The following is a 14,481-nucleotide window of genomic DNA, read 5'->3' on the forward strand; positions in this document are numbered from 1 at the left end:
TCTATGTCTGTTAAGTCCATCTGGTCCAGTGTGTCATTCAAAGTCATTGTTTCCTTGTTGATTTTCTGCTTAGATGATCTGTCCATTGATATGAGTGGGGTGTTAAAGCCCACTACTATCATTGTAGTATTATTGATCAGTTCCTTTATGCTTGTTATTTGTTGTTTTATATATTGGGTGCTCTCATGTTGGGTGCATAAATATTTATAATTGTTAGCTCTTCTTGTTGGATCATCCCCTTTATTATTATATAGTGCCCTTCTTTGTCTTTTGTTACAGTCTTTGTTTTAAAGTCTAATTTGGAGGTTCCTGGGTGGCTCAGTCAGTTAAGCATCTGCCTTTGGCTCAGGTCATGCTCTCAGGGTCCTGGGATCGAGCCGCCCCACATTGGGCTCCATGCTCAGCAGGGAATCTGCTTCTTCCTCTCTCTCTCCCACTTGGTTCTATCTCTCTCTCTCTCTCTCTCTCTGCTCTCTCAAATAAATAATATCTTTTTTAAAAAAGTAGCTTGTCTAATATAAGTATTGCTACTCCAGCTTTTTATGACATTCATTTGCATAGATTTTCTCCATCCTCTCACTTTCAATCTGCAGGGTCTAAAATGACTTCTTGTAGGCAGCATATAGATGGATCTTACAATATTTTTATCCATTCTGACACCCTATGTCTTTTGAATGGAGTGTTTAGTCCATTTGCATTCAAAGTAATTATTGATAGATATGTATTTATTGCCATTTTATTGCTTGTTTTGTGGTTGTTTCTGGAGATTTTCTCTCATCCTTTCTTGCCTTTCTCTCTTTAATGTTTTGCTGATTTTCTTGACTGCTATATTTGGATTTCTTTCTCTTTATTCCTTGCATGTTTCTCAGTGGTTTTTGATATATGGTTACCGTTAGTTTTGTATATAGCCTCTTCTGCAAATAGCAGCCTATATGAAGTTGATAATCATTTAAGTTTAAATGAAACCAGGGCACTTCAACTCCATAATAGCTGGGACACCGAAGTGTGGTAGAAAATGGACTGGCTTCAGATCATCCAGCTTTGAATCCCAGGCTTGCCCCTGACTCATGGGCCAGGATGTGACTAGAGAATAATGTTGGTCTCGGTTTTGCCTGAGACTCCAATAGGTGCCCGTCACTCCCATATTCCAAATCCTAGCAGCCTGTGTAGGATTTAAGAAAGAAGATCTACAGACAAAACCATGTAGGAAAGAAAAGAAGTTCACTTTTTCAAGGAGTCAGACTTCAAAAGGACCGACTGGCAAAAACAAAAAATAAACTACAAAATAAAATCCGTGATAGATACTTTACCTCGTCAACAGTAGCCTGTCATGGTAGAGAAGCAGCAACTTTTTCACATGATTATCATATCCTCCAAAGTCATAACATACAGTCAGATGTCAATACTGCAAAAGTCAGGGTAAAGTTTTTGATAGAGTCAGGTTAGGAATCAAATGGCAGCCCCCACCCCCACTGGGAGAAGTAGGGATTATAGAGTCTGGAAACCTAACAGACTGGAGAAGGTCGAGGCTTCACTTAATGAGTGGACCAGAACCAGACTTGGTGAGCTTATTATTTTTGGCTTATCTCCCAGTGCGATCTGGTTTGGGTTTTTTTCCCCCTGTCTGATTGGGGAAAAAATTATATACACATTACCTAAAATGGCAGCAGGACAAAGTGTCAATTTTATTTTCAAAGCATGTGGCTGAAACCCTGTCACTACTTGCAAATCCAGGAGTTAAAATCAGAGAGCTGGAAGGAAATTAGAAGTTGGAGCATGTGCCTAGAGAACTGCCAGCGTGCTGTGGGTCCCAGCGCTCACTGCAGAGAGGGAGGTGTGTGTGTGTTGGGGGCTTCCTCCTCATGCTATCATCACTGGCATGAAGGGCTTACTCCAAGGGCTTCCTTTATGCGGGAGACAGCTAAAGAGGGCATGCTGGCAGCAGCGGTTTGGGCAGCAGAGGGAGCTGCACCGTTGGGGTGTCACTGTACTCCCAGAGGTCCAAGGATGTGTTGGTGTTTGCCCAAGACCAGATGGGGCCCCTGGCAGAAAGGCCTGCCTGGCCACCTTGAGGCTCTGCAATAGGGGGTTTGCCTTGGAAGAAAGAGGGCCGCAGGGGCAGAGGGAGGAGCTACTAAGTGACCAGCCAGGAGATACATATCCTTCCCCAATAAAGGAAAAACAAGAGAAAAATTTTCAAATTGGAAGCACATCATCAAAAAACCCACAAAAGAGAAAATCATCTCTAAACACTTACTAGGTCAGAGGAGACTAGACCAGAAAAGTGCTCATCAAGTAAGACTTTTCCTGTCCTTTCCCTTTTCTTCCTCTCTCCACTGCAACCTTGCAGTCTTTGAGATTTATAGCAAGTCTGGACGAGGGAAGGAAAGGCAGTATTACCAGGAGAGCCGAAGTGGCCACAGCAGGCTCCTATAGTAGGTCCTGGCTGGGGAAAGGGAGCAGCTTTATTTTGGAAGTTTATGGCATAATTGTGTTTAAAAAAACAACACTGGACATTTCAATTATGGATCTCATATCACTGGAAGACTAAGGCGACTGGGGACTTTTATTACATAGAAGTTATGGCACTTGCATGAAATCTTATCTCAGTCCAGGAAAGAATCAGCTCCACAGCAGGAGTACAGGGTGCCAGTGAAAAAAGACTAAGTTGCTATAAGATTGTTCTTGTGAGTCCTGCCCTTTCAGTGACCAATTAGGGTGGTGTACTAGCTCCTTGTCACTGCTCTAACAAATGACCACAAACTTAGTGACTTAAAACAACATACATTTTTATCTGACTACTCGGAAAGTTAGAAGTCCAAAATGGGTTTATAGGCTGAAATCAAGGCAATGTTCTTTGGAGGCTCTAGGGAACAATCCATTTCCATACACTTTCCAGCTTCTGGAGGCTCCCATATTCCTTGCTTGGTGGTCTCAGATTACATCACCAGCTCACATCATCAGTTGTCAAATTGCATTCTCTCTAGCTGACCCTCTTGTCTCCCTCTTAAGAGGACCCTTGTGGACATGCCTGGATGGATTGAGGGGTTAAGTGTCTGACTCTTGATTTTGGCTCAGGTGTGATCTCCTGGTTGTGAGATCAAGCCCTGCATGGGGCTCATTACTCAGCAGGGAGTCTGCTTGAGATTCTCCTTTCCCTCTCTCTCAGCCCTTCTCTCCCAGCCCTCACACATGTTCAACTCTCTCTCTCAAAAAAAAAAGAAAGAAAAAAGACCCTTGTGATTACATTGGATCCCCCTCAAATAATCCAGGATAATCTTCCTGTCTGAATATCCTTAATGTAACATTATCTGCAAAGTCCCTTTTGCCATATAAGAGAACATATTTGTAGGTTCTGGGAATTAGGATGTGGACATCTCTGGGGGGCTTTTACTCAGCCCACCACAAATGGATAGATGGTCTTGAAAAAAGTCACTATATTCCTGGAATCTTCCTGCTTTTCTTCCATAGAGTGAGGATAATAATACCTTGCAAGGTTACAGAACTTAAAAGAGGTTTGGTGTGAAACACCTTGCATAGTAAGGATTCTGTGAGAATCAGGATTTTTCATTCATTCACTTGGTAGATTTACTGAGTACCTACTACATACCAGGCAGTGTTCATAGTGCCAGATGTGTATTTCTACAAGGAGGGGAGGGCAAGAGAGAGCAAGGGCTCTGGCTGCTGTAAAATGGAGGGTGCTAGAAGGGGTGGGCATCCAAATTGGGGAATGGTTCAGAAAAGTGAAAGCAACCTCCTGATTGATGCCATCAAGTACTGATGCTAATTCATCTAAATGGTGGACAGACCTCATTAAAATAGTCAGCTCATGTCTGCTCTTAGGTTCAAGAAATAGTGGTCTGGGTATATGTATTAATAGGATACACAAATAAAAATGCACAATATTGGCACACCCTAGACATTTGTAGAGATTAATTCAGAGGCCTAAAGGAACTCAGGCAGACAAATGGCTGTTGTCTGGAAACAATTTTGTATTTAGAAGCACAGCAGTAGGTTAAGTTCTGGGCTCAGGTCTAAGGCATTTGCATCAAATCTTCCTTGGGTCCTCTAAATTGTGTTAAACTAATTAAAGCAGGAGGCCATTGACTGAGGTGGCTCTAAAACAATGGCAGACATATGCAGACAAACCGAAATGTAAGCCTGCAAGTATCTTATACTTTGTACCCACGAAGACAAACTCTAAGGACAACCAATCACCAACAGCCAACTAGGCTTTTTTTTTGGGGGGGGGGGTTATTTATCTATTCATGAGAGACACAGAGAGAGGCAGAGACATAGTGAGAGGGAGGAGCAGGCTCCCTGCAGGGAGCCCAATGCAAGACTTGATCACAGGACCAGGACCTAAGCTGAAGGCAGATGCTTAACCAGTGAGCCACCCAGGTGCCCACCAACTAGGTTTTCAATCAATAATTTTACTTTACTTTCAGCTTTTCTCTATGCAATTCTCCCTTTGAGCTCTTGTTGATAGAGTGTTCCTAACCACTTCTGGTTTGGTGCCACCCACCAGCTGGAATTAATTTTTGGCCAAATAAATGTAAAATCTTTTTATGCCTCAGTATATCCTTTAACAATGGGTACCTATTAGATGTTGCATTAGAAAGTTGAGGCTATGACTTTATAGCTCTGGCTCCAAGGGCAGAAAATAGAAACAATTTTTCAATGGATTAAGAAGCAATATGGGGAAGACAAGAAATCCTGAGGGAAAGAGAAAACAGCCAAAGAATTGCTAAAAAGAGCACAACAGCTTTTGCTGTTGGTAGAGTTATAACTCTTGCTAATAAGAGGAGTCTCAAAAAATCAATACTTGCTATAATCAAAGAGAATGTCTTACTTCTAATGGCCAAGCAAATTCCATACACATTTTTTTCCTGAGCTTTCCTTTTCTCACTTGACAATACATATTGACTCTATTTAAAACCAAGAGCTAAAGAAGACTTTTTTTTTTTTTTTACAATGAAGAAATATGAATGGGTTTGTGGAACAAGGGGGAAAAAGCAATGAAGAAAGCAAAAAACAAAATGTGTCCATTTAAACTGTAATGATGAAGACTGGAACAACATGGAAATGTAGAACATGGTACAAAGTGTACAACTGTAATCTTGAAAAATAAACAAATAGATAAGGATGGGAGGGAAGCTCGGGCAGAGGAAGAGGCTCCGTGCGGAGGGGGCTGCGCGGTTCCAGGAGCAGCTCGGTGGGGCTTGGGCGGCGGCTCCGCGGAGGGGGCTGCGCGGCCCGGGAGCGCGAATCCACCAGCGCAGGCTCCGGAGCACAGGGCGCCGGGACACAGCCCAGGATCCCGCCTCCCCCGGGACAGGCAGAGGCCGGGAGGGCCCAGGACAGCGAGGACGCTCCTGCCCCAGCTGAGCAGATCAGCGGCCCCGCCCCGGAGCCTCCAGGCCCTGCAGACGGAGTTCCTGCCGGAGCTGAATCCAGGTTTCCAGACCTGGCCCCGCCACTGGGGCTGTTCCTCCTGCGGCCTCACGGGGTAAACAACCCCCACTGAGCCCTGCACCAGGAGGGGGCACAGCAGCTCCCCCAACTGCTAACACCTGAAAATCAGCACAACAGGCCCCTCCCCCAGAACACCAGCTAGACGGACAACTTCCAGGAGAAGCCAAGGGACTTAAAGAACACAGAATCAGAAGATACTCCCCGGTGGTTCTTTTTTTTTTTTTTTTTTTTTTTGTTTTGTTTTGCTTTTTGATTTGTTTCCTTCCCCCACCCCCTTTTTTTTCTCCTTTCTTTTTCTTTCTCTTTTTCTTCTCTTTTTTTTTTTCGTTTCTTTTCTTCCCTTTTTTTTCTCTTTCTCTTTTCTTTCCTTCTTTCTCTCCTCTCTTTTTCTCTTTTTCCCAATACAACTTGCTTTTGGCCACTCTGCACTGAGCAAAATGACTAGAAGGAAAACCTCACCTCAAAAGAAAGAATCAGAAACAGTCCTCTCTCCCACAGAGTTACAAAATCTGGATTACAATTCAATGTCAGAAAGCCAATTCAGAAGCACTATTATACAGCTACTGGTGGCTCTAGAAAAAAGTATAAAGGACTCAAGAGACTTCATGACTGCAGAATTTAGAGCTAATCAGGCAGAAATTAAAAATCAATTGAATGAGATGCAATCCAAACTAGAAGTCCTAACGACGAGGGTTAACGAGGTGGAAGAACGAGTGAGTGACCTAGAAGACAAGTTGATAGCAAAGAGGGAAACTGAGGAAAAAAGAGACAAACAATTAAAAGACCATGAGGATAGATTAAGGGAAATAAACGACAGCCTGAGGAAGAAAAACCTACGTTTAATTGGGGTTCCCGAGGGCGCCGAAAGGGACAGAGGGCCAGAATATGTATTTGAACAAATTCTAGCTGAAAACTTTCCTAACCTGGGAAGGGAAACAGGCATTCAGATCCAGGAAATAGAGAGATCCCCCCCCTAAAATCAATAAAAACCGTTCAACACCTCAACATTTAATAGTGAAGCTTGCAAATTCCAAAGATAAAGAGAAGATCCTTAAAGCAGCAAGAGACAAGAAATCCCTGACTTTTATGGGGAGGAGTATTAGGGTAACAGCAGACCTCTCCACAGAGACCTGGCAGGCCAGAAAGGGCTGGCAGGATATATTCAGGGTCCTAAATGAGAAGAACATGCAACCAAGAATACTTTATCCAGCAAGGCTCTCATTCAAAATGGAAGGAGAGATAAAGAGCTTCCAAGACAGGCAGCAACTAAAAGAATATGTGACCTCCAAACCAGCTCTGCAAGAAACTTTAAGGGGGACTCTTAAAATTCCCCTTTAAGAAGAAGTTCAGTGGAACAGTCTGCAAAAACAAGGACTGAATAGATATCATGATGACACTAAACTCATATCTCTCAATAGTAACTCTGAATGTGAACGGGCTTAATGACCCCATCAAAAGGCGCAGGGTTTCAGACTGGATAAAAAAGCAGGACCCATCTATTTGCTGTCTACAAGAGACTCATTTTAGACAGAAGGACACCTACAGCCTGAAAATAAAAGGTTGGAGAACAATTTACCATTCGAATGGTCCTCAAAAGAAAGCAGGGGTAGCCATCCTTATATCAGATAAACTAAAATTTACCCCGAAGACTGTAGTGAGAGATGAAGAGGGACACTATATCATACTTCAAGGATCTATTCAACAAGAGGACTTAACAATCCTCGATATATATGCCCCGAATGTGGGAGCTGCCAAATATATCAATCAATTATTAACCAAAGTGAAGAAATACTTAGATAATAATACACTTCTACTTGGTGACTTCAATCTAGCTCTTTCTATACTCGATAGGTCTTCTAAGCACAACATCTCCAAAGAAACGAGAGCTTTAAATGATACACTGGACCAGATGGATTTCACAGATATCTACAGAACTTTACATCCAAACTCAACTGAATACACATTCTTCTCAAGCGCACATGGAACTTTCTCCAGAATAGACCACATATTGGGTCACAAATCGGGTCTGAACCGATACCAAAAGATTGGGATTGTCCCCTGCATATTCTCAGACCATAATGCCTTGAAATTAGAACTAAATCACAACAAGAAGTTTGGAAGGACCTCAAACATGTGGAGGTTAAGGACCATCCTGCTAAAAGATAAAAGGGTCAACCAGGAAATTAAGGAAGAATTAAAATGATTCATGGAAACTAATGAGAATGAAGATACAACCGTTCAAAATCTTTGGGATGCAGCAAAAGCAGTCCTAAGGGGGAAATACATCGCAATACAAGCATCCATTCAAAAACTGGAAAGAACTCAAATACAAAAGCTAACCTTACACATAAAGGAGCTAGAGAAAAAACAGCAAATAGATCCTACACCCAAGAGAAGAAGGGAGTTAATAAAGATTCGAGCAGAACTCAACGAAATCGAGACCAGAAGAACTGTGGAACAGATCAACAAAACCAGGAGTTGGTTCTTTGAAAGAATTAACAAGATAGATAAACCATTAGCCAGCCTTATTAAAAAGAAGAGAGAGAAGACTCAAATTAATAAAATCATGAATGAGAAAGGAGAGATCACTACCAACACCAAGGAAATACAAACGATTTTAAAAACATATTATGAACAGCTATACGCCAATAAATTAGGCAATCTGGAAGAAATGGACGCATTCCTGGAAAGCCACAAACTACCAAAACTGGAACAGGAAGAAATAGAAAACCTGAACAGGCCAATAACCAGGGAGGAAATTGAAGCAGTCATCAAAAACCTCCCAAGACACAAGAGTCCAGGGCCAGATGGCTTCCCAGGGGAATTTTATCAAACGTTTAAAGAAGAAACCATACCTATTCTCCTAAAGCTGTTTGGAAAGATAGAAAGAGATGGAGTACTTCCAAATTCGTTCTATGAGGCCAGCATCACCTTAATTCCAAAACCAGACAAAGACCCCACCAAAAAGGAGAATTACAGACCAATATCCCTGATGAACATGGATGCAAAAATTCTCAACAAGATACTGGCCAATAGGATCCAACAGTACATTAAAAAAATTATTCACCATGACCAAGTAGGATTTATCCCTGGGACACAAGGCTGGTTCAACACCCGTAAAACAATCAATGTGATTCATCATATCAGCAAGAGAAAAACCAAGAACCATATGATCCTCTCATTGGATGCAGAGAAAGCATTTGACAAAATACAGCATCCATTCCTGATCAAAACTCTTCAGAGTGTAGGGATAGAGGGAACATTCCTCGACATCTTAAAAGCCATCTATGAAAAGCCCACAGCAAATATCATTCTCAATGGGGAAGCACTCGGAGCCTTTCCCCTAAGATCAGGAACAAGACAGGGATGTCCACTCTCACCACTGCTGTTCAACATCAGCAATCAGACAACAAAAAGACATTAAAGGCATTCAAATTGGCCAAGAAGAAGTCAAACTCTCCCTCTTCGCCGATGACATGATACTCTACATAGAAAACCCAAAAGTCTCCACCCCAAGATTGCTAGAACTCATACAGCAATTCGGTAGCGTGGCAGGATACAAAATCAATGCCCAGAAGTCAGTGGCATTTCTATACACTAACAATGAGACTGAAGAAAGAGAAATTAAGGAGTCAATCCCATTTACAATTGCACCCAAAAGCATAAGATACCTAGGAAGGATGGGAGGGAATCTGAAAAAATTCTAATTGTGAGAAAGTGATAGAACTCTGGCTGATAGCCCTCTCAGTTTTTTATCTTTCTGAAATATTAGCATAGTCTTCAGGTTAAAATAATTTTGATAAAAAATATTTTTTATAAAATAGTGCTTTTGATAAAAGCATATTATTTACAACTGGGGACCCTCAAAACTTCTGATGCTGATTTCTTAAGCTGTTCTACTAGGCATCATTCCCCCTACTGCTACCCTAATTCATAAAGTTTTTACTGGGATTCCTGGTCTTTTTTATATCTCCATATCTCCCCCTGGTGTCACATTAAACATTTTTTTCTCATTCATAACCCGGCTCTTTCAGAACTATCTTTAATTTTATTAATAGACCTCTTCTTTCCCTCTCTTTAACATTTTGACAAATTGTGATTAAGTGCCAAAGCCCCTCTTAAATCACACACTCCCCACTTTGATACAGGTCCACGCTGTTAACACTGGCACAGCTACGTGAACAGAATTCTTTGAAATCTTTTTAGTTTAAAATATCCCATAAAGGTCCTATTTGTAAAATACTATAAAGAGGTGGAATCATGACAGGATTAGCAAGATAATTAGAAAAAAATCAATAACACCCAATAGCAACAGAAATCTTGTTTTTCTGGGCAAGCAGAAATATGCTTAGTTAAGACATGTGGTTCAGGAAGACTGTTATCAAGGCCTGGAAAGCCTTTTCTTTTAAAACACGTGTCTATTAATATCCAGTGGAAATGTAAATATCTTATCAGGAGATTGGGTTCTGCTCACAGTCTATCAAATATTTCATTGATGTCTTTCTTTACCTTTTAAAACTTGGCTGTAGAGGCCCCTACTATTATTTGACACAAAAGAGAAAAAAACATGTAAAATAGATTAAAAATATCTATTTTTAGATCTCCATGCACAACCACCTCTTCAAATCCATATCTTCCCATTGCTGGGAAAAATCAATAATTATTTCTCTTAAAATGGTTTTAGCTCTTGAACTTAAGAAATACCTTTAATTACTTTATTTCAACTCATCTTCACAGCACGTTGAGAGCGTCATTATTGTCCAATTTCACAGATCAGTGGACTGAGGCTCAGAGAGAGAAACAGCTTCCGAATGAAGAGATCAAGCCCCCTTTGCACGTTGCCACACCGGGGGTTCATAGGTATTATGGCAACAATACGGAGGCTACAAACAGAGGATTGATGTAGGTGTACATCTCGACTATATCTTCACCTTCTGAGGACAGTGAATCACGGTCTTGTCAGAATTTTGGGTTCTCTCTGGAGAGAGAGAGAGAGAGAGAATGCCTTTCAAAGGCTTGCCTTTGAATCAAGCCTTCCCACCTGACCAAAGCTATCAACCCACAGCGGATGTTTACTGAGCACCAATGAAAAGGTGAGTGGTGCACCTGATGCAAAGAAGTATGCAAATGGTCCCTGCTGGCCAGTCTGGTTGGAGTGATAGGACCCAGAGGTATGTGACACTCTTGTCACACAACTTACATTGCTAGTCAAGGCAGCACATTCCGGGATTCCGGGATTAGCCTGTTTCCTGGTACAGATTCCGGGATTAGCCTGTTTCCTGGCCAAGGCTGCAGGACCTGCACTTCCAGCATCACCCTCGCTTCCAGTTTCCAGGTCCTATCTTGACCCAATGCAAAAAGATTTAATCTGACCAGCCACATAATGTGGTGTTCAGTATCAAGCCTTCTTAGCATCTAGATTAGCTCTAGGTCTGATAGCTGGGATACTGCTGGTGTCAGCCAGTCCCCTTTCGGAACGCCCTAATTCTGGCTCTGGTCTCATTTCTTGTAGATTTCCTATTCCACTCAGAGGCCTAGAAGGCCCCGTCCCCAGCCTTCTAGTCAGGCCACCCACTGGTCCTCCTGACCTCCTGAGTATCCCCCCAACCCAGATTCCCTACAGCTGAGTGGTGCATCCTATGGTGCTCTTGTGGAAAAGCAAAGGGCAACAAAATTATAGGGTGCAGCAGCCATTGAAAGTCAAGGGTCTCATGTCACCCATGTGAGCATCATGACCCCACTGCAGCAGCTGCATATCATTGCCCTCTAAGTCATAATACCCCAATGAAAACAAAGGCAGACAATGGTTCGTGTAACTCAAGCCTGGATTTCCATTCAGCCACCTGCTTCTCTGGAAACCGCCAACTCAGACCAAAGTTCAACCTGGTTATAATTCCGGCAAGCAGCTGCATCTCTGATAAATAATTAGTTACCAAATTAACTGTGACCTTGGCACCTACCAGGCAAACCACTTCACCAGGTTTTTAGACAGCACTTGTTTTCCAATCTTGTTTTCTTACGCTATTTTTGAAATCACGTGGTTTTAAGCACTTGGCTGTAGGTATCATACAAGCTTTTGGTCTGGCCAGATTCCTGCATAAAGTATGTGTACATGCATGTTCGGTTCAAGGTAGTTCAGTAGTTCCATATTTCAACAAGGTGAATTCAGAGTTTCAGCTCCAAGCTTTTCCACCTTTCTCTACCTTTCATCCCTCTTTCCAATGGGGAGGTATCTGTACCCAAGAGCCATTGTCAGGGGTTACTGGCTCTGCTGAGCAGTGGCTTGGTGGTTCTTTTCTGGTCCTTATCTTTATGAACTGGCCACACTATGACGGTCACCCTCACTGTGGGTCCTGCTAACTGGGCCCCTTCACTCTACTTTTTCCTGGCTCTGATGCCAGGCCTTTCTCGGTGGACCACCTGACTCCCAATCACGTCGGATCCCCTCTTCAGGTGCCATGTGGAAATGATGTGATGCTTTCTTGTGCTTCCCAGGGCAGCTCACACACACACTTGCCCTGAGTCCACAGACTGGTACCCCTCCGTCAGCAGGCCCCAAGATAAGGATTCATCTATTTACATTTAGTATGATTACCAACATTGTTAGAGATCTGAAAACAAGCAAAAAGGATGTTGATCATATAAATGAGTATTTACCCAAAAAACACTAATTCAAAGGGATACATGCTGTTTTATTGCAGCATTATTTATAATAGCCAAACTAGGGAAGCAGCCAAGTGTCCATGGAGAGGATGGATAAAGAGGTTATGGTATACACGGTGGAATATTATTCAGCCATAAAAGAGAATGAAATTTCGCCATTTGCAACAACATGGATAGAACTAGAGAGTATAATGCCAAGTGAAAGAAGTAAGAGAAAGATAAATACCATAGGATTTGACTCATATGTAGAATTTAAGAAAACAAATGACTAAAGGGGGTGGGGAAGGAAAAGAGAGACAAACTAAGAAATAGACTCTTAACTACAGAGAACTGATGGTTACCAGAAGAGAGGTGGGTGGAGGGATGAGTGAAATAGGAGATGAGGATTCAAAAGTACATGTGTTGTGATGGAAAAAACTAAAAAACAAAGATAAAAGAAGGATATACAGATACATAGATATAGACGGGCACATGTTTGCTTCCTTAAACAATTTACCACGAATAGTCTAACATTTACACATTTATTCACAAGGAAATCTTTTTTGAGTGCCTACTATGTGCCAAGCACAGCTGAACCCTTGAACAACACGGTTTTGAACTGTTGATAGGTCCACTTATATGCAAACTTTTTTTGATAAATAGAATACTGTAAATGTATTTTCTCTTCCTTATGATTCTCTTAATAACATCTCCTTTTCTCTGGTTTGCTTCATTAAAAGAATACAGTACATAATATAAATAACATACAGCATCTGTGTTAATCTAGACTATGTTATTGGTAAGGCTTCCAGCCAAATGTAGGTTAATAGTTAAATTTTTAAAGAGTCAAAAATTGTATGCAGATTTTCAACTGTGTTGGGGTCAGCACACTTAACCGACATGTTGTTAAAGGGTCAACTGTACTAGTCTAGGTACCGGGGATACAGGGATAAGCAAGATGAGACATGAATCCTGATCTCATGAAAATTAGATTCTAATGTGTCAAGTCAGACAATAAACAGGGTCTCATTTCACAATGAAAACTGAGCTTATTTTGATTCTTACGTCTGAACACTCCATGAAATACTAAACTTCCCCTAAACAGGACTTGCCTGAAAGCTCTGTAAATTCTGAGTAGTTCTCACGATGCAAGAGGTACAAATTCCCCAGATTGTGCTGTGGGTTATTTATCAGGGTATTAAGTAGTACAGAAATGACCTCTTTGAAGACAACATAAATAGTTATTCATTACTGAATGCTTACGATGTGCCAGGCACCATGCCAGGCTCTCTGTATGAATCATGGCTAATTCTGAGCACAATCCTAAATTAGGTGGACTTGTTGTGTGATTAGTAACCCCACTTTGTAAGTGAAAAAACTGAGCCTGATATCATTTAAGTAAATTATCTGAGGTCACACAGACATTAAGTAGATGAGCCTTAATGGGACTCAGATGGTCTAGCATTACTCTCTTTACAAAGAGTTGGGAAATCCGTAACAGGAAAGGCAAAATTATAAGTAGGAATTCTTAGAGTGTTCAACTCAAACTTTGCCTTTACATTCAAGAGTATATAGATGTAAGCTGGAGGAATTAGGGAAAAGACTGGCCTGGGGATAGAAGTAGAAATAGAGTTAAAGCTTGTTTGTTAAAGTTTGTTTAAGCTACAGTTGTTTTTTTTTTTTAAGGTTTTACTTATTTATTCATGAGAGACACTGAGAGAGAGGCAGAGACACAGGCAGAGGGAGAAGCAGGCTCCACGCAAGGGAGCCCGACATGGGACTCCGGGATCACACCCTGAGCCAAAGGCAGACGCTTAACCATTGAGCCACCCAGGTGTTCCTAAGCTACAGTTTGTTAAAGCTAAAGTTTGTGGAAACACCGACAGTTGAAGACCAAACAGAAATAAGACATCTCAGGAAGCATAATATAGGAAGGTGTGTAAAAATAGAATCCATTTTAGGGACATTCAGTTCCCATATAAACTTCTGGGAGATCTCGAGGAGGGATCTCGAGGAGACAGGGAAGCAGACCCAGTGCAACCATTGTGTGGGCATAGATCCTATCCTAGAAACTTCCCTCCAGCCCTCTCCTCATGTTGTCTCCCCTTGTTCCTCATGCCCTCTCTAGATGCCAGTAAGCCAGTCTTCCAGCAGGATGGCAACCTCTTCCCTTGCATCTTCAGTCTTGGCCCTGGACCCAGTGTCTCAGGTACAGGCAGGTTACTCCGGGGCCATTCCATCAGTCCAGGCCTCCCCAGGCCCTGAGCAGACCCAGACCTCTGGTTAACCTCTAGGAAAATCAAATTCTCTGCCTGCACCATCTTCCCTCATCGTGCCCTTGAGAGGTACAGGAGAAAAGCACCC

General features: G+C 42.0%; 1 protein-coding gene across 5 annotated transcripts in view; it reads right to left on the minus strand.

Annotated features, from left to right (window-relative positions):
- C2CD4B (C2 calcium dependent domain containing 4B) overlaps positions 1–14,481 on the minus strand; it is a 64,977-nt gene that overhangs the window by 12,928 nt on the left and 37,568 nt on the right. For 3 of the 5 annotated variants that reach the window (XM_049104466.1, XM_049104464.1, XM_049104465.1), the window contains 3 exons: positions 10,180–10,453; positions 2,258–2,371; positions 1,311–1,405 (listed from right to left, as the gene is read on the minus strand). The gene's annotated coding sequence lies outside the window, so the exon portion shown is untranslated. Of the gene's footprint in view, positions 1–1,310; positions 1,406–2,257; positions 2,372–10,179; positions 10,454–10,675; positions 12,087–14,481 lie in introns of all 5 variants that reach the window. The other 2 variants (XR_007407481.1, XM_049104458.1) reach the window with 1 other exon arrangement.

This window comes from Canis lupus, chromosome 30 (assembly GCF_003254725.2).
Source record: "Canis lupus dingo isolate Sandy chromosome 30, ASM325472v2, whole genome shotgun sequence".
In the NCBI taxonomy this organism is placed as follows: Eukaryota; Metazoa; Chordata; class Mammalia; order Carnivora; family Canidae; genus Canis; species Canis lupus.